This window comes from Alligator mississippiensis, chromosome 4 (assembly GCF_030867095.1).
Source record: "Alligator mississippiensis isolate rAllMis1 chromosome 4, rAllMis1, whole genome shotgun sequence".
Taxonomy (NCBI): Eukaryota; Metazoa; Chordata; order Crocodylia; family Alligatoridae; genus Alligator; species Alligator mississippiensis.
Window position 1 is genome coordinate 34021404 of NC_081827.1, and position 26700 is coordinate 34048103.

The following is a 26700-nucleotide window of genomic DNA, read 5'->3' on the forward strand; positions in this document are numbered from 1 at the left end:
TACACATATGTTCAAAATCTAAAATATCAAATATGGTGTTAGCTCTTTTCCCCCCATATGAACTTAAAAGGAATTATTTCTTAAAATATATTTCAGTGAGAGAAAGAATGGGTAATAAATAGAACAAAACCCAGCAGTTCCAAATCTTTTTGTGCTCTCAGGTTATGATGATGGACTTTTTGTAAATCATTAATAGCATTCAGATGAATTTCATTTGTCCTTCAAGATACTGCAGTGACACAGTGGGGTAATGCTTTCTAAGTGCTCAACCTTTAGGGCATTCCAATGAGAGAGCTTGCTTAAATGCTGACAAAAATTCAGAAACAATATTTTCAAAATTCAAGAGAATTCACCTTTACTATCCAGTGATGGAAAAAAGAACTCATTAAGGCAAGATATTCAGGGGAGAAATCTGTGTTGTTCTTGTAGCAGAGAATAGTTCTTTGCTAAGAGGAACACTTATGCAAGTCTATTAAGACCAAGCACTTGCTTGGTATTTTTTAGTGAAAGGGGAAAAAAAACCCGACTATGAAATGTGTTTCCCATCATATTGAAAGAAAGCTCACACCACTCTAGCTGAAACAATTAGAAATAGACTATCTATTAAGGCCATTCTGCTTGTTATTTCAAGTCTTTATTGTGTGTGGGTGTGCAGCAGAGAGAGAAAGGGAGAGAGGGAGTCTCTGCATCAAAAATTATCTTCCCCCTCCCCCTTCACATTCACCTTTCTGTCATGTGAAATCTATTGCTGTGATAACTCTTAATATAATTAATATAGAGCTTAATGTACTCCTCTTGTTTGAGCAGTTCTTTGTCTGCGAGTAAGCTTGCTAAATCTTGGTGGGGGGGGGGGTTCTTTTCTTTTCTTTTTTTAAAATCACAGTACATCCAAACTATGTTTCTTTAGATCTATTAAATCAATCTCATCCAAATGATTTGGGATGATCTATAGAATGAGTTTGCACTCATTAAAATGGAGCTATTTTATTGAAAATAATTTTGTATTGTATGCTCATCCTAAGTGGTGTAGAACAAGCCTACTATTTTCTCTCACTGTGAAGGAACAATGGCAAATGAAAGAACAGTGTTTTTTCTCTTTTTTTACACATACCATGGAATAAAGCTTCAAAACAACAGTCATTATTAGCCTCATCTGCCTCATCTCTATGAATGTTTGGCATTGGCTTATAACTAAATTTGATTAACAGTTTTCCAGGATTTCAGCAATTTCAGGAACAAAAAGTACACAATGAGCTTAATATTCTGTTGAATGGTGGAATGTTAACACCACAGATGCACCAATGGGGCTGTACATTGTTTTATCTTTGTAGGGTTTTTTTTTTTAAGGAATTAGTTTGTTGGGTTTTGTTTTTGGAAATTTCAAAAGCAGGGTGATTTAGACCTGTGTGTGAGCTTTATCCAGACCATATAGATTCATGGAGGTCAGGATTAGAGTTGACTGGCAATTTTTGGATGAAACACTTTTTTCTCTAAAAATAACTCTGACTATCAGAACTGACATTTTTTTCCCCAACACTTTCATCAGGAAGGGTTTCCTAGGTTCCAGATAGAATCTCTGGTCAACATAAAAGAGAGAAAAGGAGCCCTCAATTCAGAATAGCCAATAGTCCAATTTGTTAACTGTGTGCTTGGGATGGAAATCTTTGTTCTGCTCTAACCAAAGCATGGACTTCAACCTGCTTTTGGTTGGGTTTTTTTGGTTGTTTTTTTTAAAATTGCAGATTAGCACATATCTCTCTCAGTGCATTTTTACTGGGTGCGAAGGGAGGGAGGGAAGGAGTGGGGGTAGAAAATTGAAATTTGTTCTTTATCATCCTAATGCTGAGTCAGCCTACAACTGCAACATATTACACACATTCTTGTTTTCTGGCCAGCCCTAACTAATATAAAAGCGTCATTCCTAACCTACCATTAAAGAAGACAAGTCTACAATATTCAGAAGCACAACAGGTATGTTCCACTTAGATATATCAGGCATGTTTTGCAGCAGATAGGCTGGTAAAGTGTGTTCAGATTAGTTTTGAAATTACCTTTCAAAAAGAAAATCTAACAAATAAGTTGACCCACATACTGGCATTTCTTTATAAATGCTTCTTTTACAATTTATTTGGTGTTGCAATGAATTGATGTGAGGGGGAAACATTTGTCTTGACGTCTACCTAGATATTATTTAATCTGTTGTGGCTTGCAACATAGCACTATTATATTTTGATCCCATTATATCTTACTATTTCTCTGAAAGGAAAAAAAAATGGTAGTTTATCATTCAGTAACATTGCAGTGCAGACATGCAGACTCCTTAGATTAATTTTCTGCTTTTGCACAAAGGTCTTGATGCTGTAAACCCTTATGCAATGTTCATGGCTTCTGCACTCTGGCACAAGTCAGAGTGGAGACCATGCATAAACACAGATAAGTGAAGCACTAGCTTTATCCTTTGCACTGAAGAGAAATAAATAAGGAGCCATTTGTATGCACACTGCCTAATTTAGGCATGCTCAGAATAACAAAGGAGCCTGACATGGGTGAAGAAAGGGTGTTAAATTATATTTATCTCTCATCGTCTGAATTAGGCACCTAGCTAGTCATTCTCTTAGGTCCTTTTTCTGCTGCTAGGCAAGAAGTTGGTAGTTTTTTCATAATGCAAGGTTTGATTTTGATATCACATATCATTTATCAGGATCCTCACTTCCACCTTGTGATAATATCTACAAAATTCCACATTGGACAGGCCTATTTGATGCTCTGTGCACCCCTCCTCCCACCCTGATTTACTTGAATCAGACTCCTGGGAGTGGTGGACACCTGTAAAATAAGCCCAGGGAGTGGCTTGTGGTTTGTGTTCAGTGGCATTGAGGGGATAATCTGGGGGGTTTACAAGATTGGAGAGCCTCTTCAATCCTGCCAAAGTCCCTCTGATCTCCCTAAATCCCTGCATGAACCCTGGTAGCTTCCTGATCTGACCATACCCTCCTGGACCCCATAACCACCTGCATACCCTACTAGCCCCCTGCAGACCCTGCTAGTGCTCCAATCCCACCAATTTCCCCACAGACCCTGCTAATTATGCAATGGAAAGACACTGTAGGAATGAAATAGCCACCTATTATGCTGTATGATATAGTGGTGGAAGTTTAATTTTTGCTTGTCATCAAGAAAAGGGTAACAGTTTTATGTCTTCTAATTTTAATTATTCAACTTACAGTATTATACATTTTTTTATTCAGCATGACATTCTTGTCATCTAGCAACCATATTTATAAATATATTCATTTTTATGCAAGATATTTTCCCCCAAATAATTAGAGAACAACAGTGTAATGAGCCATGTGCCTTGTTGAGAGGCCAAGAGAATAAGAGAAGAAAAGCCACCAAGAAATGCTCCAGGCAATTAGCTGAGACCCAAAAAAATGCTGCAATAGCAAAATAAAGATGTTCCTTGAGGTTTGTGGAGGGAGGCTCCAAGCAGAAATCTAGATTTGAAAAGCCCTGAACTTAGATCATTTGTCTTTAAGCCAAAACTTTCTAAAGACATAGTAAAGATTATACTGAGAGCAGCATCAAGCACTTCTGAAAATTTAGCCCTGTGCCTCTAACCATTTATATAATATCATCTAATCTAATTTACTTTTCATGACCACTTATTGTAGCTGGTATAGCTACTTATTTGTACTAGCCTTTCACTTTTGAAAGCAAGAGTTACAAACCTGATTTACTACACCGGTGTGAATGAGTTTGTAAGTGTCATCCTGCCTCTATGTGTGAGACAGGGGTAGATCCAGCTGGTGCAGTGGCATGGTTACACCCCGTTTTGGATCACATTGTAGGAGCAGCAAGCACATATTTTTAGTCCCCAAAGCAGGTAAGAGTTCCTCCATTCTCTTTTCCTCTGTGCTCAGTGGCACCTCTCTCCCAAGCCTCCCCTTCCTCTTCTCACCACTGCAGCTGTCACCAGAAGTTAGCTCCTGCCCTACTCCAGATGGGCTGTCCAGGGAGCCAGGTGCAGCTTCCTGCCTGGTCACCCTGTTTGTTCCCTGCTATCATGGGAATGGGAGCAGGGAGGGGGAACCTGCCCACAGGTGACTAATAAGGGGGATACACGGGGGCATGTGCCCCCCTTGAGATGGGCCCCCGACTCAGGACTGTCCAGTTTTTTTGCCATGCGGGCCGTGGGGAGGGTGGGGTGGGGGAGCACTAAGCCATGGCACAGAAGTATAGGAGTGGATATGGGGCTTTTGGTCTGCCCCCAGGACTGCCCCCAGACTCAGGAGGCACCAGTCACCCGGAACCTGCCTGCTACCAGTGTTGTCCCAACTAAGACCAGCTTCCAATACAGGTGCTTCCTGCAGCCCTAGGTACAGCAGAGCAGGAGTGGCCAGGACAGTGGCAACCAAGGGCAGGTCTATCCTTCCGGTGGTCAGAACAATAAGAGAAGGAAGGGGAGTAGTGGGTAGGAAGTGGAGTTACCACTGAACATGGAGAGGAAGGGAGACTGTGCTGATGGTGGGAGGGTTCGTACCCGATTCAGGACCTTAAAAAAAAAGAAAAAGCCTAGATTTGCTTTTCCCAGGCTGGGGTCTGCCTGCCTACATGCAGGGGACAAAGCTGTGAACAGGGGAGTGCAGCTACCCGTGCAGCTATCCCTGCAGCACCTGTTGCTGCTCCTGAACACCCCTTTTAAAAATCCTGGATCTGCCTATGTTTCTGTCACACAGCAGAAAAATTGGCTCACTGTGTTAATGTAAGATTCATCTTAGAATAGGGGAGGGATTTAATGAACTGAAATCATAAACAGAATTTGGGGGTAAGTCTACATGGAACATGTGCATTTTTCCTGTTGAATTGTTAGTTCTTTTTATAATAACCAGAGTAAAAGAAAAAGATTAAAATGTATTTATTTAATTCCAGGACATAAAATACAAAATAGGACTGAAGCAGGACCAACTGAATGTAGTGGGAACAATAACAGATCCAATAACTGTAACATAGTATAATTATTATTAAGGAGAACTGACCCCATGTCACTATTTTTCCCATTGTTATTGTTATTCAAACAATTGTCCTCAGTGTTTTACAGAAACAAATAGAAAGGCTGGTGACCTAAGGACTTCACAATATAAAGGCCTACTCCTGCAGACACCTACCATGTAAGAAACCTTATGCATTTGGGTAGTTTCACTGGCACTAATTAAAATATGATACCGTGAATTTAATTCACTGGAGCAAGTTAGCAGATTGAGGAGAGACAATGGACATGAAGAGGCAATCTTGTGATGCCTCACTTAAGACTACTGCATTTCTTATCACTTCAGTGATTATGGTGTTGTTTTAATGTGTGTATAATAGTGGTACTGCTGAGTCACTTCATGTGAAATGGCCCTTGTGAAGAAGTGAGTTTAAGGAAGTTCTTGAATTATTTGAAACTAGTGGCTTGGTGAACTATATTGGGAAGTTTTTCTTTATGTAGGGGACAATATGGACAACCGTCAGAGTTTTATTTGAATAAAACAGATTAATAATGCTGTATTTTCTCACATACACCAGGCCCTGGAATATAATGGACACTTTGTTTTTGAAAGGCAGAAAGAAAAAGAAAAGATTTTACCAGAGTTATGGTTGCATAGAGCAGAAACAGAGCTTAATCTTCAGCTGACTCACTTCAGTGACTCACCCTTCATAGATACTACTAAAGACTGGTCCCCAGGGGTGGTTTTCTGATTTTGAGAAGAGCTGAAGAGTCTTCAAGGCTCTGAAAGAGAAAGAGAGAGACAAGGAGTAGCTAGCAGACAGAAAAAATGCCCAACAAAAGGGTTCGCTTGAGTAGTGGAGCATCAAAATCATTAAAAAGAGCGACAATAGTTAACACACATGGAATGGAGAACAGTGAGCCATTAAGTCAATTAACACCCTCAGCTGCCTGAATAGTAATGCAACAGATGCTGTATTGTGGAAAACGAGTCAGAGCAAAGGGTGATTCTATCTTGGGAAGCTGATTTTCTGCCCTACTTAGCACATGAACCCTAATGTTGTGGGGGGCGGGGGGGGGGAGGGGAGGGAGGAATGTGTGTTGCATGTGAGAAAAACAGTATAGAGTCACCACCTTAAAGACGTGCTGATCACTATAAAAAATCAGAAGCTTGATTCATGAGCTTTCAAAGTCAATAAAGAGACCCCCATATACTTCAATGAGCTTTGCATTGGGCAGTGTAAGGCAGATTTTCATAAGTATTTAGCCAGATAATTATGCAAGAAGGTATCTAGGGGTGCCTACACACAAGCAAGAAGGCTGCTCCAATGCACCGTAATTCCAGTGTGTCAGAGCAGACTTGATTAATCGAGTCTGCTGGAGTGTGGCAATTACTGTGCTCCAGCAGCCTCCCACGTGTTGTGCATCAGAACCCCCGTGCTTCAAAATGGTGGCGGGGGTACTGTATCTAAAGCTCATTTGACCCTGATACATGAGATGCTCTGGGCACTTTAATTAGAGTGGCTCCCAGACACAGGCAGGCAAGGTTCTTTGGGTAGATGTGATATCTTTTATTAGGCCAACTAAATAGTTGGAAAAATGTTCTTTGGAAGCTTTCGGGCATAAACACCCTTCTTCAGGCATAGGAAGACTCTGAAATATAAAATTATTTAAATAGTGCATGCATAATGTATTCATAAACTATTGAATTAAATAATCTATATTACATTAACTAATTTGTACATTTTGAATAATTTGCTTATTTAAATAAATACTTTAAATACAATTTTTTTTTTAAAAACTGAGTAATTCTATGATAAACAAGATTATCTTTAAAAGGAGCAGGGGAAACATTTTTTTGTGAATAGTATCAAGATGTGAATCTTAGCGAAAAAAATAAAGAAACAAATGACCAAATAAGATAAAAAGTAAAATCAATATTGATAAAGTGCAGCAAAAGGGCATATTTGAGGCAGCAATTTTTTTAAGATCCCAGGCAAAAATACCTTAGTACAACCGTAATAAACTGCATTGGTTTAATCACTTAGTAAATAACTGGAAGATTTGTACAGAATTTATAGTCTCACTTGAGCAGCATTTCTGTAAAAATAACACGTTAGGGACTTAGCTTGACAATTTAGTATAGAGATGGTATCTCCATAGTGTCACTGTGACAACATATATTTTAAAATTAATAGCTCATTATTTCCTTCACATATCGGTTTTTGAGAATGACTTTCATGCTTTTATGATATCACTTATTGCTTGCTCTTTGTGCTCTGCTCTCTTCAGTGCTCATATGAAAAGTTATTGTGGCATATTAAACAACATGTTATTAATGGAACCTCCTTTTTGTTATGAGGGTCCAGTGTGGATAAAATGACAAATAAATGCTGTGATTTGGAAAGAGAAATTGGTTTAACATATAGTCTTGAGAAAAGGGTAATATATAAGCTTTACCAAGCACAGAAGTGGACATGATGACTCAGAAACTATAGTTATACAGGTCCTAATTTGTAAAATTTAGTCACATGCAAATTATCATCTCTTGAGCCATCCTCAAATAGCATTTCCCATCGTTTTGTAGGCAGAGGATCAAGGCACAGATTAGACTTGTCCAGTGTTAGTCTACAGAGCCAGGGAGTGAAGTTAGCTGTTCTGAGTCAAGGCCTTATCTTCTTCAAGTGTCTAACTTCCCCACAATGTGGAGCTGGATTATGTTGCAGAAGTTTAATCAGGGGTTATCTAATAAATGACATACCTCCTTCCAACTTTTCTTACTGTCCAAGTTATTCTTTTACGGTAGTGTCAGACTGGTCTAAAATGCATCTATAGGGGAAGGACAGCTGTATGTTCCCCTTAGTATACTACATCATTGACCTCATTCAAGTTTGGGGTCCCTACTCACTCTCTTGAGGTAGAACCATGAGCCACTCTCACTCACACTTATCAAAAGCCTATGAAGCTGCACAGAGCCCTGACCAAGACTCTAAGACCCATCTGGACTGTGCAAAAGATTGTGAGAAAAAGGGACTGTGGGAGAGCATGTAGGGTAGTTGGGAAGGGAAAGGAGTAGTGCACCCCTCTATAAAGTAAGGTGGTGCTGAAGAAGGACTACTGAAGTTTGCGTGGGTGGGTTGAGGAGGAACGGGGCTTGTTAGATTTCACATACAGACTGGAGGAGACAAGGAATTTTCTGTCTGCTTCTGTTCAAAGGCACTCTTGCTACCTCACAATCTTAGAGTCCCCTTTTTCCTGACTGCTTCTGTGTGATCCCATGGCCAAGCAAGTAGGGTCTGCATGAGGTTGCTCCAGAAGCAGAAGAGTAAGGACTCGATTATATGACACTACCCAGACCACTAAAACTATGCTGCTTCTGCTTCCAGAGGTAGTGTGTGCAAAGGCAATTCAAGTGGCAGGATCCATTCATGCTTCAAGCCCAATCAAGTTGGACAGCCAACTGGACTTCCTTCTGTCTCTGAGTTGCAGTTTCATTCTTGCTTCCACCTTGCCTCATGCCCTGTAGCATCAGAAACCTCCAATACTCTTGTATGCCAGGATTAGCCATGGTGATCAGTAGTGTTTCTTTCCCCCACCTCTACTATCCATTTCTCTCCTAGGTAGCCTTGAATCCTCATTAAAGGTTCCCTGTCCCTCCTGGCTCCTATTTTCAGACTATCTCTTCCAGCTTTTCATCCAATCTCAGTGTCCTCTTTGTCTATGGAACCTTTTCCCAGTCCTTGTGTAACCAGACCTAATTTCCCCTCGAACCTCAATTCCTTGTCTGGTCTCCAACAGGGAAATGGACCAGCCATTTTTTACAATGAAGGAACTAAACATCATCTTAACTATTTAATTTCTGGCCACTACGTGCTGGCTGTTCGTGGAATCAGCTCATTGTTGACCATGGCTATATTTATGGATTATACCACTGTTAATACTTTGAGCCTTCCAGTGCCCTATGCATTTTTTAAATGTACTGATGCTATCTATTCCTTGACATTTAGGTTCAATAAGAAAACAATTTCCACACTCCCATTTACAAATACATGAGAGAGACTGACAAATTTCAGTAACTTTGTGCCAAGTTCCAAAGCAATAAAATAAAACAACACAGACATTTTCTCATATGCGTCCAGTGTGAGGCAATAATTTTGCAGTTAACCTTCTAATTATCTTACTGATTATACTGTCATTGGAGAAAGTTGAGATTGGAAACAAAGTTTCAAACTATATTAAAATGAATTCACTCCAGGCTAGTTTTCAGTGTTTCCAGAATTATAATTCAGTATTCAATGTGACCGAAAATCAAATTAAGCATTCTTGCTTGGGGACGTTAGTGTAAGGCAGTACTAAGTTAAAGATGCCCATGAAGACCACCTACATTCATTTGCAATTGCAGTTGCCTGAAGAGCCAGGCATTTTCTGGCCTTCATACAAATAAGTTGGACTTTTTTTTCTTCTAGCCTCCTAACACTTGAAAGGCTCTGTGATAATTGGCTTCAGTGACTGAGAAAAAGATGATTTCATCTCAGCTGGTTATATGAAAACAACTTGAAACACTGGGCTTGTGCCATCATACTTTATAGTTTTCAAGAAGACATGATGCTTTTAAAGCTATAGACATTGTCTCCTGGACTTGTAGCAATGATTAATTCATTTTGAATATACAACTTTTTATAAACTTATTATAGTTGCACTAGAGCTTCAATAAAGACTGCGTACAGTTCAAGAAATATTTTCACATGTTCAGTTTTTTACTTTTTCATGCTAATCTCTTGTCCATATCAGTTTCATTCAGCGCACTATGGCACACTGCTTTACAGAGAACGGAGCTAATATTTACATCTCCTTCCTGTTTCAAATGTCACTAAGCAAATTCCCTTCTTTGACAAATGACATGTGTGGAGCACTATAGCGCATTTGTTTAAGCCCCAGTTTTGGCAAATGTAAAAAAAATGCCTCAGTAGCATTGCACTGTCACAGACTTTGAAAACTCCCTTTCAAGGTAGTCCTTACTGGCTCAGTTTCTATTGGTATTCCTTGTGGATAATGTTGCCACCATTTGTTTTGCTACTAATCACTGTTGACATTTCCATGAAGTGCTAAATGTGCACAGTCTGCCTACATTTATGAGTAGCTGACAGTGAGTAGGTCTCCTAAGACAGATGCAAACAGTTCCCAAACTTAGATTTCTCTTCCACTTCATAATATTTACTGTCATTCAGGGCCAGGCCTTCTGTTAACACTTGTTCACTATCTTTTCAAATCTACAATGGTCAAATGTGAAGAATGACAGGCTTTAGGCTGTAAATGGATTTATGCCCTGACTATGATTATGCCAGATAGAAATTTTTTCATCCATTTATTCTTCCCCTGAGAATGAAATAAAGGTCTATCTGTTATATTTTAGACTTTGACACTTTACTTTGTATTTCTACATGCACCATATTTCGGATAGATTAATCTAGAGACCTTCAACAAGAAAACCACAAGCCCCTATCACATGATGTAAAAGAGTTACTCCTGTAAGTAAGACTTGTACTTTCAGTTATTAAGCAGTATCATATTCATGGATGCACATGGAAGTGCTTCATTTGTTTTAGAATCTGATAGATTTCTACTGTGTTCCCTACAGATACCTAAGAAACATGCAACTTATCACACTCATCTACATGGATTTTTGCCATTTTTTCTCAATCAGTTTGTACCAAGGATCAAGTATTTTCATTTCAGCTTGTTAGAGAGTTGTTCTAGGTGAACTCTTACCACTGGCACTGTGTCTTCAGAAAGATCTATTGTTATGTGGAGTGCTGCTCTTTACGAGAGAACTGCTGAAACATTTGAAAGACAGGTCTCTAATGCCTAATACACATTTCTCCAAGTAAAACTTCTGTGAATCAGTCTCTCAAAGATATCACTCCTAACTCAGAAGACCACAAGCGATGGGTATGTGTTTGATTTTCTTTTGAGGTTGTTGGTACTTATACAGCAGTATTGAAATCAGGATGATAATATTCGTTTTCAAAATATTTTAAAGGTAGGCTTTTGCATAATTTGGTTAGCTGAAATTTCAAAACTGTTAGTGTTTTCAAACTGAAGAACAGTAGTTGAGCATCCCACCATTAAAATAAACAATGTCTTAAATACTCCTTTATCTGCTTTTGAAAAGATTTCTAAATTAGTCAGCATTATATAATTGTATCTTTTGTTGACAACATTGTTACTTTGAGAGCCAGTAAATGAATGTATGCCAGGGTCTTTGAATCACTAACTGATGCCTGTTCAGTACCCAGGGAGTAAAAATATGAGCTACCCCTTAGCTGGTCTAAAATCCATGTGCAGTAAATTAACTTCTCTGGATGGATTAGGAGCCAAGATACCTTGGTTTCTTTGTTTCAGTTTCTACATGACACCAACATTCCTTTTGAAAATTCCAGAAATAAACTCTTTCATTTTAAAATGTCTGTTTCAATAATTTGTTTTTGGTGCTTTGGTCTATTTTGCTAGGCTAGGTTTTCCTACTGTACTAACCTACTAGTGTACAAGAGTCGGGGGGAGGGGGCAACCCTTTAGATAGGTGTGTCACAAATGAGCCCTACACCTTCCCTCAGTGCTACTGCCCAACCTGCCTTTCTGCTTTCTTGTTTCTCACCTGTGCTGCATGCTTGATACCTCTTTGTTTTCTGCTTCCTCCCTAAACTGACCCTCTACTTTCTGCTCCCTGTCCTATCTGCCACTGTGCTTCCTCTCTCTTCTTTGATCTGCCATGCCTTCCTGAAACATGGCACTCCAGCACAGCTGATGAGCTCCTCTTGACTTGGCACCCTGAAAAAAGCAGGATGTGGCCCCAAGCAGGGCTGCACCACACAGCTGTCAAGCTGTTGACATGGATGAGCTATAAATGAAGTCCTGCCATTAAGCTAACATCAGGTTGCATGGGAGGGACCCTGCAGCACATTTAATTTAAGATACGATGGAAACCAGTAACAAAAATATTATACATATATTGTGGAATAATTGTGGCTGGTTTCTCATTTTATCAGGCCATTAATTGCCTGAATATGGGGCCAGGTGATTATTTAAGATGCGATCAGCAAGTTAATCATGTCTTAAGTGCAACATCTGCCAGGGCGCTAAGGGAAGAGCTGATTTTTTGCAATCCTTTATGTTGTTGCTGACTATTTCCTGCTTTGCGGCATTCTTGCTTTACAGGTTACAAATTGAGACATAGGAATAATTTGTAGCTAAGGTTCAACTTATTCCTGCTCCTATTTCCTACCTACTTATGTAAGAAGGGGAATAGCACCTAGCAACTCTCTTTCTATTGTGCAGGGTCTACTGAGACAAAATGTCCATAAAGGAGACTTTTTTATAACCCCTTACTCCTGCATACATGGATACAGCCAGACTTCCAGTTGTAACTTTCAAATAGCCTAACCTTTGAACATCTCAATAAACCTTGATAGAAAACAAGCATAACCTCATTAACAACTAGACTCAGTGCCTACAATAAGTTTTCCTCATCTTTCCCCAGTCCTCAAAAAAATCTCCATTTGTATCTCCCAATGCAGGAACAGACTGAATTAACCTTTTTGGCCATGCTTTCTTACTGGGAATTTGTACCTGCTTACCAGTGCAGATAGGTCTTTATTATTTATCATTCTTTTCATCTTTGCATCATCTGCAAAGATCATCAGTACTCATTTTATGTTTTCTTAAGGTTTTTGATAAAGAGATTTAATAGCAAGAAGCAATCCCCATGGGACCCTATTAGAAATACATTTTATCCATTTAAGTTTGTACTTCTTTAGCAAAGTTTCCTTAACAAAATGTTATGTAGTAACAAATCAAATGCGTCACAGAAGTGTATACCAACATCAGCTTTCCTGTAATTCTCTCGAATTTTTCTAGTATTTCAGGACTTACTGAAAATCAATACAAATGATCAAAATTGTTCCTCAGCCAATTCTTTTAAAGCTCTTGAATTCTGGTTATCTTGAACAAACTGATTTAACAATGTTGAAAGTCAATAATCACAATTTAAGGTTCTCCCTGGCTACTATTACAATGAAAGGCACTTCATTATCATGTATGATACCTAGAGCTCCATTAAAAAAAGCTGTGGATCATGATTTTTGTAAAAGCATCTTTTAGACCTATTATCATTTTGTTTTGGATTTCCCCGCATATTTTCACTAACCAAGCCATTTTTTAAAATTTTATTTTGTTGGTCCACAACTATGTTGCATTCTGTAAATCTGGAAATGACTCAGAGATTGGTAGAGTGATAACTAAATGTTAGATTATACACCGTGGGGAGAAAAAAAGAAAGTAAGTTAGCCACTTTTAAAAGGTAGAGGACAGTGTTTTGGAATGAAGTAACTTAAAGGGCTCATTTATCCACTAGATATTTAATGTGTAGCTGGTGGCAAGGTCCTGATGTGTAGAAGGCCAGAATCTAGAAGGGATCCTATTTCAGCAGTATAGTCATAGGCTTTTCCTATTCTTTTCAGTGGGCACGTCTACACATGCATTTGATCTGGCCGAAGTTTACTTTGGTGTAAACTGCTCTGGAGTAAGCACTTTCAGGCAAGTGATTACACATGCAGGGATTAGGGAGCAGATTTGCTGCTCTGCAGATTTGTAATGTGTGTGGCAGGCAGGGGGCTCACCCAGGGATGACAATAGCTGGTGCTCCCCCATTACAGGCAGCTCCCCCTTGGTAGGCAGAGTCCAGGCCTAGTAGGGCCAGTGTGCAGTCCTGGTGGCACTGCAGGCAGCTCCGGCTCTGCGCCTGTGTGATGCTAGGGTGAATGGTGGGGCTTAGCCCAGGTTGGGGGGCTGGGTTGTGGGGCACCCATGGTGGGGGCTGGGCCAGGGCCTCCTTATTGGTGAAGGAACCACAGGACCTCCTCTGAGGTCCTGTGAGCCAGAGAAGGGTTTGGGGGCAGGAGCAGGGACAGGGACATCCTTCCCCTTGCCTGTTCCCCCCCCTCCTCCCCCCAGTGCAGGGCTTACCATGTGGCCAGGGCTGGCATGGCTGGCAGCTCCACTTGGACCTGGCTGGCAGTGATGGCATCTGGTTCTGGGCAGTGTCCTACAATAGAGAAGTCCACTGTGCAGATGCCTGGCTGGGGCTGCCCCACCCCTGGGAGCAGCTGGTGCTGCTGGCACCTGGCAGTGTCATGGGCAGTTGTCTCTTGTGGTTGGTCCTCGGGCTGTGGAGCTGGTGAGGCAGGCACTGGCCAGGGCTCCCTGAGTGGCTGGGCAGGACAGTGCACTGCACACCCACGGGGCCCTATTCTGGTAACATGTCACTGGAGGTGCTAGGCTGGTGCAGGGGCTTGAGCAGCCTGCCTATGTTGCTAAAGATAGAATGGCTACAGCCTGGGGTGCAAGGATGGCCATCAGTTGCTGCATAAAGGACGTGGACTTATGGGCATGGCCAGACAAATGATTGTGGTCGGTCATGGTGACCCACTGTGCCCACAAGATTTTGACCTTTATGCTCTGCTGACTGGTTGTGCCCATGCTCCCAAATCCAGCCTGACAGGCCGTTGTAGATGTGGGCTTTGGAGCGTGTGCCCAATTGAACTGGTATTGCACTTCTTCCTTGCCCCACAGTGCCATGAGGTTGCCAGTGTCTTCCTTGGTCTAGTTGGGGCCCCAGGTGGAGGGTACAGATGTGGGCACAGGCCTGGAAAAGAAGGATGCCATGGTGGGTCTCACTTTGGCTCTCTGGGCCCCCTGTGTGGCAATCTCCATGTAGCCAGCCCTGGGCAGATGCCTACAGCACCCAGTGCAGGGGCACAGCCAGCAAGGGACTGGCAGCTGCACAGCAGAGGCAATGGCCCTCATACCTGCAGGTTCAGGGTAGGCTTCTGGGAGTGTGCTGCAGGCAGGTGGCATTGGTCCTGATGGCCAGAGCTACCTGCAGCTGGGCCTGGGGGCTGTCAGGCCCGGCCAGAGGCTGTAGCAGCCTGCAGCACCATGCTGGCATTGATGATACTCTCCTGGCAGCTGTGTGGCACTGCGGTGCCAAGCAGCAGTGCTGGCATGTAGGCAGACAGGCAGGAACAGCTAGCCTGTGGCCTGCCCAGTGGGACACAGAGCCTGGAATGCCTTCAGGTTCCCTGCTTGTGTGCCCCAGGGCTCAAAATATCTGCAGACTTTTAAAGCCCACAGCCAGTGGCTCTCATAGAGGCAGCCCAGCCTGGGGGCAGGAAAGGCTCCCAGCCTGGAGCTCTGGGAGCAGATGCAGGAGCAAATTTGCTCCTGGGTTGTCTCTACATGTGTGTAACTGTGCAGTAACTAATCCCACATAAATTTGCTACTTGCATTTGCAGGTAGCGAATGTACATGGAATTAAGGGTTTTTACTGTGTAGTGAGCGTTCACACAACTGGATGCATGTGTTTACTGTGCAGTAAAGTATGTTAATGCACATTTATGCGTCTTATGTAGATGTGTCCAGTGGGTAGCCAGATTGTTCACCTCCGGAGGAAAATGCTACATTGCCTTGCAAAGCAATCTAGCTCTCCCATTCATTTCAGTGGGCAGTATTAGATGTCTCCAGAGCACATTCCCATTATACAGAAAGAAGGTGGCTCTTTATTCAAACAGGAAAATTTAACACCCCCCCTGCTTGGACTCTTACTGCTCTCTGACTGCAAAAAGGCATACATGCCTTAGCAGGGCTGTTTTGGTCCTGGAAGTTAGATGCCCAAATGGGCAGCATCAGGCTCTTCCTTCTCTTCCACAAATAGCCTTATAGTTAGAGAATTTACCAAGCAAATGGGAAACCTGAGTTCTATCCTTTCTACTCCCTCAGGTTGTTTTACAATGTAGACCGTATGTTTTAGAAGATTGATCTTGTCTTCAAACTATGAAGCAGCATAGATTTGTGCACTTTCCACTCCCCCACTGTTCATCCAACCGTGTCCTTAAACCTGGGTCATTGGGGAGCCAAAAGGAAAAGAGTCATAGGGCCAGAACATGAGTAAGCAAAAGGAAGCCACACTCTATGGCTTAGGGAAATGAGCCCTGCCCTGGGTTTTGTTTCTTGCTCCTGAAATTGTTTGTGCATTTTACCCAATAATTCTTTAATACCAAATGCATCACAGACACCTGAATTCATACCTTGGTAAGTCAGAGGACCATTTAAAATGATATTTTAGTAGCAGAAGGCACAATCTGCTCTAAGAGAGTTGCAACAGTGCAAGTGGGATGGGACTTAGGCCTGCAGCAAGATGAAAACAAATGAATCACTGATTCATTTCTGTGTAACTTGTATGTGTAGTGAGAAGTGATAAGTGTCCCAGTCAGGAGAAACTGATTTTAGGAGAAGTGTGGTTTCAGGAGAAACACTATTTCACAAGTTGGGGTTGGCTAGTAACAGAGGTCTGGTGAAGGATGAATATTGTACATATGTGCAATTCATTATTTTCTGAAAGGGAAATCAGAGATTGATGTTTGTATTGACTGATTTTCCAGGCTTTCTTTTCCTCCCTGCAAACACAGGCACATACTTCTTCCTTTTAGAGATTCTGGGTAGTGCCTTCATAAGGCCCACCTTTGCTTCATACAGAATTGCCCTTCTGTATGAAGCAATACTGTAATACGGACTGCATTTGAAGTCTTTCCAAATAATGTAAACTGGGCTTCTCTTGTTTCAGTCCCATGGAAAGAAGTTTCATGTAGGTGGAGCACCATTTGAAATGCTTCTTCTCTGTCCCCAGTGCTGTTTGTTCCCAATTGCTTGATAATGCAAAATGTGGAAACAACATTGGAAACAAGGGCTTATGATGGGATAGCATTCATCTTGTTCAGCCATAGATTCAGGTTCTTTCTTGCCCGTTGTCCTTCTGCCTCCTGAATGCTCTCTTACTAGGCTGCACAGTGGCCTAGTCTCAACAGGAAGGTGTTCTTAGTTCTGCCTGACTAGTGTTTTTTTTTCTTTTATTTTGTGGTTGTTGCATAATATGGGAAGTTAGGGTTCAAATAATCTCCAGGGAAGTGATTTAAATGTAAACCTGGGGTTCCCCAAGTCTCCTTTGGACTAGATATTGTGTTTCTAACTATGGGGTTTTAGAACACAATGGCATCAAACAGTTGCTCGTTTTGTTTTTTTTTCCAGGGACTTACACCTGTACACAGTCCCATGCATGCTTGGTGAGCCTGAATGACAATGGAACATAAATGAACTTTAATATTTCTGGTGCAGCACTAAATCACTTATGAGCATAAAGATAAACTTTTTATCAGGACAAACATAATTGAGCAGGTCAGAATTGTAGCCACACAAAAGGCATTTATCTAAGTCCTTGTAATTCAGACTATTCTGCCAAGTGAAACAGGATGCTGTTAGCTAACTTTAGGCAGGGAGCATCCTGCCTTTAGCTGGGACTTAAATTAGATGACCTCCTGAGGTCCCTTCCAGTGCTACTTTTCTATGATTCTATAACTGAGATGACTAATAACTGTTCCACATATATGTCTTAGCAGGGAAATACAATTTGACTCAAAGTGTTTTGAATTTCCAATGTCATGAAGTCATTTAGGAGAAGTTTTTACATGCTACTACAATGGTTCATTATATAGTGATACAATTATTACAAGTTCTTTAAAAGGGATGCTGACAGGTGATTCCAGAAAAGAGTCAAATAATTCATCCAGGTCTTGAAGATCTGCCTTAGAGACTGAAGAAGCCTTTATCTGTAAGAAGGTTAAGGGATGGATTAATAATTAACATATACATGTACATTCAGAAGATGTTTCACCAGACAAACACCTAAAACATTCCTGGAGCTAGAAGGTAAAATTGGAAAAAATGTGGCCTAGGACTAGAAGCCAAACATTTAATCATTTATTTAACCATTGTAACAGTTTACTCATGGAGGTTGAAGATTCAGTATCACTAGATGTCTTTCTAAATTAAGATTGGATGACTTCCTAAAATGTATGCTGCAGCTCAACCATAAATTATAAGCTCGAAGAGAGATGGAAGTACAGGTAAAATGAAACAAGATTTTCAGAATTGTTTACAGTTTTTTACAAGTGCTGCAGTTTGCTATACTCTGACATTACACTATTGTTTAAGTTTATACAGGCCATCATCTATGAAAACTAATGAGAAGTATTGCCTGAGTTAGATATTGGTTCATGTTGACAAGATAATGTAAAATCAGTACCAGAGAACTTGGCTTCAGAGGTTCACCTCCAGAGAACATGTTAAATTCTGGAGCCTCTCCATATTCACTGATAGCTAAGAACTTATATTCCTATAGTGAGCTTTAGCACTCTAATTCATATTTTCTTTTATAAAAAGAGGAGGGAAATGCCATTTTATACTTGTTTTCATCTGATCTCTGGCACAAAAAGACATGCCATATCACATCCCCATGCAGCAGAAGCAGGAAATGAACAGTTTTAGGAGCCAGTAGCAGGTCTACTAATTTATTAATACATTAACTATTTAATCTCCTATCTGGCAGAAACACAGTTTTGGAGATTGGGACAGAAGTCAGGCATCCAGATTCAGCAAAGCCCTGAATTACATGGTTAACTTTAATCCCTCTTCTTCAGCAAAGCAACAAAATTAAAACTTTTCATTCGCTGAATTGGGACCACTGCAAAGAAAAGCAGAGAATAAGCAGTTTAGGTTAAAGACAATATTATTTGCAGTTATTGCCACTACTAATATTTATACATATGGAAGCAAAGAATTTGAACTGATAAATGGAATGGTTTGGTATGATTGAAAAAATCTGCGGTCTAACATATAAACAATTACATGAAGGATTAGTTTTTTTTAAGAGTTTACATCAATGTTACATAAAGATGATTCTTCACTCTAATGGGTTTGCTTTACATGAGCAGACCCATTCGATGGAACTACACATATGATGCTAAAGATTCAGGCTTGAAATACTCAGAGATCATTTTTTATGTACTGTTTAAATTACCATGTGTTAATAGAAATGTTTTAAGTGTAAATCCATCAGAACACTGATGAAAGCAAAAGCTGAATTTGGATTAGCTACTCTTTTAGATAGCAATTCCCTAGATATGGCCTAAAACTTGAATGAATTGTAGTAGGAGAGAGAGGGGGAAGGGGTGGCGAAGGGAGGGGAAGGATGGACCATAGAAATAACTGCTGCCATGACTGCTAATGGGACCTACAGTGGTGTTTGGGGGGCTAACAGGGTCTGAAGCAGGGATTGAGAGCATTGGGGGGCAAGTGGAGCCTGTGGGAAGGATTGGGAATGGGGGACAAGTGACATTGTAGAAGAGATCGGGGGGGCAAGTAGAGTCCATGGGCAGGGATCAGAAGGGCAGGTTGGGTCTGTGGAGGAGTTGGCAGGGTCTGGGAGGGTTTGGCAGGATCAATGGGTCTCAGGGGATCCATGGGAAGGCTTGAGGGGAAGGGAGGCTCTCTTTCCTATCCCATTCACCTCCTGACCCCCACCACCAGGCAAACAACACCCCAGGCTATTTTTATTATTTTTAGCCTCCCGGCACTTTGCCCCCCCACCAACCCCCCTCATCCCTCCAACTCTGCCCCCCCCCCACACACTCCACTGGGACTGACGTACTTGGCTCCTGGCATTGGTGAACACTGATAAAACCTACATGAGGAGTGGCTGGTGGGATGGGCAGTTTTGTGGGCAGGGGGTGGGGGATGGTTGGCTGGTCTGTGAGGGGGTTGGAAAAGGTGAAGTGTCAGGGGGCTAAAAATAGTAAAAATCGCCTGGGGTGGGGAGGGGATGGTAGGAAAAGCACAGCCCCAGAGTTGGGGCCAGTGGCTGGGCTTTCCCAGCCCTGGGTCTTCATTGTGAACTGTACAGAAGTTTAAGACAGTTAGATCTGTGGCCAATCCAATCTAATTTAGACTATCTTGGAGGTGGGGTTAACTTAGATTGGGTCAGCCATTTTTAGATTGATCTATCCTTCCTGAACTTCTGTACTGTTTGCACTTAGATCCACCTAACTAGCTGAACAAGCTTAGATCAGGTGGCCATTTTTAACATGTTCTAATCTCCTTCTAACATCCCTGAATGTCTGTATGAACCCTAATGTTGGATCCTAACAATAGATCCTATACACTGTTATCATTCCCACAATCATTTATACAATATTTATAGTCATTAATAATATTTTTTTATTACTGCTATACATTATATATTTTTGCTGTAGTAACACAGAGGAATTCCAGTAATAGATCAGAGAACACAGCTGTTCTATATATTTTATAAAAACAAAGATGAAGTCCTGGCCCCACAAAATTTACACCTGGGTGTCATGCTAGGGGGATCAGATGCACACAGCAAGAACAGTGAAAGAGAAGTGTAGAAAGAAACAAAATGAGCAGTTTAGTAGAATAATAGAAGCCTCAGCTTTTTCCAGTCATCTGTATGCTTCATCTTCTAGAATCACTCCTACTGCATTAGAACAGCATGATTGCTTATGGCTAGATTCTGCCTGTGACTTACTCAGGTGGGTAGTATGTAGGAGGAAGGAGTGGGAAGCAATAGGAGGAAGGGACTGTCTGCCAGTATTTAGCACAGCATATGTAAGTCAGTGCATTAATAAGAGTTACAGATTTTTAAATTCACAATCTCTACAGATATTGTTTTTAAGGTTAATGATGCTGATCTTTCAAAAACATATTTAAAGGAGACAAGTTTCTTTGGGTAAATATGATATCTTTTATTGGACCAACTAAATAGTTGGAAAAAAAATTATTTATAGTTCAGTCATATATATAAAGCCCGCATGTTTTTTGAGAGGGACCTATTTTTTATGTTTGAAATTCATACCTGAGGTGCTAAGAAATAAATTTATCTTGGGGGTCACTTCTTTAATCTTGGCATTTGGCCACCATCTTTAAAAATGAGTTATCAGGTGAATAAATGTCAATATCATAGTACCTATGAGGCTGATTTTGATTTTCTAAATGACTTTAAATAGGTATTGCAATAACCTACAAACTGGCATTGTCTTTTGTTGAGTAATGGCCCATTGTTTAGCAGCTCTAAGCCTTTAAATGCAAACTAACAACATTACTGACTGCTTTTTAAGGCACAACATATAGCATATAATGGTATGCACTCTTAATGTTTTGGTAATCCTATCCTTTTGTTGTTACTTCTTAGCTACATTTTTTTTTTATTCCTTCTTTTTAGTGAATGAAGAGAAGGTGAATAGTTAAAAAACAATGGATAATAGAACAGGGGCTGGAACTTCCCAACAAATCAAGAGGCCAGCAGTTTTAGTTGCAGCACCACCAGAATCAACCAAGAAAAAACCTAAAACATTCAATAAGAATGTGTGTCATATGTGAAAAAACCCATCAACATCCAAAAAGAACCTCTTACAGTAACTTTTCCAGAAACTTTCTCAGGATGGAATAAACTTGCACAAAAATCTCAAGGCTAGGGATAGACATTCAAAAATCTTGAGTCTGAATTGATTCAATCTTTGCAGGTTAATCTAACCTGGCCAGGCTAAATCAGTTTTGTAACTGGACAGATATCACAGAAATGCAGGCACATGTCTGCAGTGGCTCAGGCTAGAAGCCGGGGGGTGCTAGAGCAGCCCTCCCTTCCTTCCATGACATGGAGCTGAGAGGGCATGGCCAGGCTCCAGCAGGAGTTCTGATTAACCCAGCAGAGAATTGATAACAGTGTTTATCACAGAATAAAGAAAACAGAGGGACATTACAAGCTACTTGTTGATTCTGTTTGTTGATTCTACCTGTTGATTAAACAGGGACTGTAGCCAGCATGTGGTCTGCTAGGTACTACACAAACACCTTCTCAGCAAGGCAGAGGGGAGGGAGGAATTCCTGCTTAGCAGGGAGTGGTGAAGGGAGTGGGAAAGCAGCTCGCAGTCTCTGGAGCCCCAGCCAGGGAGCAGAGGGGAGGGACAGGCCTTGCTGTGGAGCAGAGGGCACTGCCCATGCCAGAGAGCATGCCAGGATGATGGGGGTGTCTGGTTTATCTTAAATCAGTGAGGGGTCTGGGACAGACATCGCATAAACTGGTTGGAGCAAAATCAGTTAAGTATGATACTACATTCAACCAGATTTATCTCAAACTGGTTTCAGCCATTCTCAAACTGGTTTATGTGCACTGAACATCTGTTCTGTTATAGGTTTAAACCAGTTTCTGATCATTTAAATTGTTTTATGTGTAATGTCTGTCCCTAGCCCAAGAGTGGAAGGAATTATGCAAAAGATTTGATACTCTTTATGAGTGAATACAGGTTGATGATAAGCTAAAGAAATACATAAAAACAGTAAGTTAAAATCTTGTAGATATTAACCTGAAGTGTACACAAGAGGCACAGAATCTGTTAAGTGTTGCAAAAGAGACTGATACTGAAGTTACTGATGAACCAAATGAATCACGAGTTAGAAGTAGTCAAGGATATTCCTTGTTAGTTTCTTTTTGTGTAATTTGTGAAGAACCCTAGGAAAGGAAGAGCACTAGAGACTCCCTATGCAACAGGTTATCTGTAAAATTTCACTGAATTGAAATAGACGGTGTTTGGAAAACTTTTGTAGGTGCAGTCCAATACGTTCAAGATGAGAACAAAAGGAATTGTTTGCAATTCTTAGTTACTTACTGTAGTGATGATGGTGGAATAATGAAAGCGGCAGTGTTGGACATGTTATAATAAAGAGTGCTGGAAATGATTTTTGCAGATCTGTCTATAATAAGCACGTGAGAGAAACTAAAGAAGAAGATTGCCAACAATGGCAAAAATGGTTAGCCGAAAAACAGAATGAAGCTTTCCATTAGCTCTGTGCTTCTCTTGTTGAGAGTGTAGAAGTCCACATAGAAGTGTATACACTTCAAGACATAGTCTTCGAGTATGAGCAGCTACAAAGAGATTTGATAATCATCAATGAAGAAATATGAAATACTTGTGATGATGACAGACATGCTATATGATCTCTGTGGAAGAAGCTTGAAGATCATTTTAGAAAAGACATTGGGTTTCAGTGCAGGTATTGAACAAATGAATCATCCATAGTTTATTCCCTCAATCACAGAGGAGCATATGTTGGAAGTGCAGTGAATAGTTGGGGTATAGATACTCCAGAACTGATACAGAATGTAGCCAAGCTTACTCCAAGCATCAGATGGAGGCTGGAATCCCAAGACCATATGGGAACAATGAACTGGAAGAGGACAATATACCGAATGACATTCACAATCTTGTGGCATTACTTGGCAATCCTCATTCTACATTTGAAGACAGCCTTACATTGGTTGCAGAATGACTGAAAGTAGCTGTACATTTTCTGTTTGAAGGATTGTTACATCTAATCATAGGAAAGTGACAGCCAATGTAAATCACATTAACTATGTATGTTCACAATATGACGGGTAATAAGGAACTTATCCAAATCTTGAAGGAAATTAAATTCAGCATATCTTATAATGATGTTCTTGATGAAATGTGTGCACGGGCGCTGCAGGAACACTACAAAGCTGACCACAATGCTTTCAGTGGCTACACTGGAAGCAATTCTGCATAGTCAGTTGTGTTCAACTGAAATTGCTTTAGGCCAGCCTTGTACTGGTGCCATGGATAACAATGATTTCAATGAAAATGGGTTATCAGGCTCTGAAGCAAGCCATTATACAAACATAATTATAGTACAACCAATTTTATTTAACCAAGAATGAACTATTTCAGAAACAACAACCATGGTTATACCAAAGCTTGAAGCTCAGAAAAGTCTATTCTGCCCAGCTATCACCAAAAATCATAGGAGTGGCATATTACATGCTCAGTCATAACCATGAAGATTAGAGGTTAGTTTTGAGGGAATATTGGAACACTGGTTTACCACCCATGCACGTCTCTGAGTGATTCAACCATATGGAAGTGTCCCAGCATTTACTGGATATCATTGCTCTCTTGAAAGCAATGTGGGAAACATATATGAAATGTTACACACAGCCTCCAAGTAAAGAATTTGTTATAGACATGATGGATTGGTGCCAAAAAGTTACTGACCTGAAGAAGATGCCAGTGACTTAGTTGGTTGCAGATAAAACAGTGTATAGATATATTGAAGAGGCCCTTTGTGAAGATGAGAAGAGATGGCCTCATGTGAAAGGGGTACTTGGTGGATTTCACACAGAAACATCTTATCTCAATGCTCTGAGATATGCTGGTAGTGGTCTTGAACAATAAGCTGTTGCTTCAGGGGTTCTGGCTGCAGGTAGTGCACCTAGAACATTTGTTAAACATTACAACAGAGGAATGCACATCCACAAACTAGTAACAGAAAAATTACTGACTATGTTAATCCATAGATACATCCAGAAGACTCCTCAAGCAACTGACAGCTTGAAATAGTTGGTAGATCTCACTACAGAAAATGGACAACATGAATTCAGCAGTTCAACTGCTTTTCAGGAATTGGTACATTTAGTATTTGAAAAAGTGCTTAGTTGGGAATCAGATATGGCCAAGTATTTTCTGTCTTATATCACTGATGTTGAAATCCTCTTTCAAGATTACCGTTGTTTGAGAGGTGAAACAAATTTTGAAGAGTACTCATTGACTTGGAGTAGAATACTTACACTGTTAGCAGTTTATGGAAATGTCAGCTATCTAAGATACTTGAAGAAGTGAGGGATGGATTGGATTTACTTAGAATATATCCATGGTTGCAATCAACATACTCAGTAGACCAGTTATTATGCAGTTAAGGGAACAACTAAAGCAGGTGGCTCATTTCAAGCAACCTTGTATCTTGCAGAACTGGGTCTGTCAAGAATGGCGATGGACTGTAAGGTTGTTGAGGCAGTGAAGCCAGCTCTGAAAGAATGGAACATGGATCCATGGGATCTGAATCAACCAACTCTTTTCTCCCTTTGCTTTAGAGAGCCAGCAACAGAAGAGGTAAGGAAGAGTCTCCACACAGCCCATGATGAGGGTAATGGGATGGTGGAAAACATTCTGGGGAGACTTTCTTTTGGAACTCAGTCAATACATGACACTATCAGCACAAGGAAAAACAAGATCTTTGTGACAAAGATAACTCCAACCAAGAGCAAGCAAGACTCTTGGTTAACCATATTGCAATGAAACAAGTCACTGACCTTCCAACCAACAGAAAAGAGAGTACCATTAATTTAGAAGACATCACGCCATACAAAATGCTTCCTTGGGCCTTTTTATCTTCACAGCAGATGGGACATTCTACAAACCTGTTAAATCAAAGTTCATAACATTGATGAACCGGTCAATCTCACCACTGTCACATTATCATGCATTAATAGATGTTGGAACAATATGGAGTAAAGTCCGAACAAGCAAGACACGGTCTGAATATGTCCTCAGTCTCTTCAAGTATGTTGCTGGTCAACACCCACAAAAAGTAGCATTTAACTTCATTAATGAGGTTTATGATGATGGAATGTTGAAGACTAATACAAAACAGCATGAGCAGCAGCATCACTCGAAGTCATTTGAGTTTATTCCTAACATCTACCCTGTTTCTGATCAGCAAATGCCTACTGGAGCATTCTGGCACTCATTTCTATCAAAACATTCTAACAAAATGAGACTACAATGTTTCCTCTTGAATGTTTCCTTACATCCACCATGCAGACATGTATTTCACAATGAATCTCATCTGCTATGATTTGAAATCTGGAGAACATGATGTGTGCTTTATATTGAAATCTCTGTGTGAGGGTGACACAAGGGTATTCTTCCATGCAGCTCAAATGGATAATTCCTGCAGCATCATTTTTGATTTCAAAGACACTGATGAATTGGTTGATGCTTCCTACGTTAGTTATGGGACTGAGCAGGATATGCAGCTATACAAGAAGAAACCAGGAGTACACTGTCATACTAATACTGCCATTCATTACTTCCACCGTGTGATGTAGTGTCTGCTGCTCTTGGGGTTTACGGACTCACTGGAGTAAACACAGAGGTTTCTCTGGCTGTGGTAAAGTGACATCAATGAAGTGAATCTTACAATCAAAAGATTTGATGTACCTGGAGATAATACAACAACTTGGAAAACATGAGGAGCTCACTAAATAGCTCTTCAGTAAACTGGCTTTATTCACTGTCACAATACTTTACAATGATCCTGTGAGTGATAGTTTGTCCACTGCTCATGCATGTAAATGGAGGCAAGTGGCACACTATAAATCTGCAAGACTTCCTCTGGAATCCTTCAAACAACAATTTTGGGTGGACTTCAGTGATGGATGTGTTGGAACCTGTGACATACTAAAAATGGACTGCCAGGAGGAGGGAAATTGCCTCTAAACAATGAAAATGGACATTCAGATGAGCCAGTTAAAGCTACTGTTCTAGAGTCATCTGAAGAAAATAGTGATACCAATGAATACCTAGATTAAGAATGTCCAATGTATGACAGGTTACAGACTTGATATTTGAGTTGAAGTATTTTATTTTACTTAAATGTATACCATAATAATTCGTACCTTTGTTATTAATAATATTAAATGTGACTTTAAATAAATAAATGGTAAAACTTTCCACTTGGAACAAGTCCTCTTATTGTGTTGCCAAAAAAGTGGTCAATATTGATGGTTTTTGCATTTAAAGGCATAGAAGTGCCAGGCAATAGGACATTGCTCATCTGGAGACAAAGGAAGTTTTTAGGTTATTGAAATACCTATTTAAAGTAATTTAGAAAAC

The 26700-nt window shown here is 40.5% G+C and overlaps 1 long non-coding RNA gene across 2 annotated transcripts; it reads left to right on the plus strand.

Annotated features, from left to right (window-relative positions):
- The first annotated feature begins 1934 nt into the window (after nucleotides 1-1934).
- LOC109283135 (uncharacterized) lies at nucleotides 1935-26537 on the plus strand. Of its 2 annotated transcripts, none has more exons than XR_009461539.1 (5): nucleotides 1935-1971; nucleotides 5089-5168; nucleotides 10449-10515; nucleotides 10626-10936; nucleotides 21174-26537. It is a non-coding gene; the product is annotated as an uncharacterized LOC109283135 (long non-coding RNA). The 2 variants fall into 2 exon arrangements; XR_009461538.1 differs by lacking the exon at nucleotides 1935-1971 and adding an exon at nucleotides 2004-3883.
- Nucleotides 26538-26700: the final 163 nt, after the last annotated feature.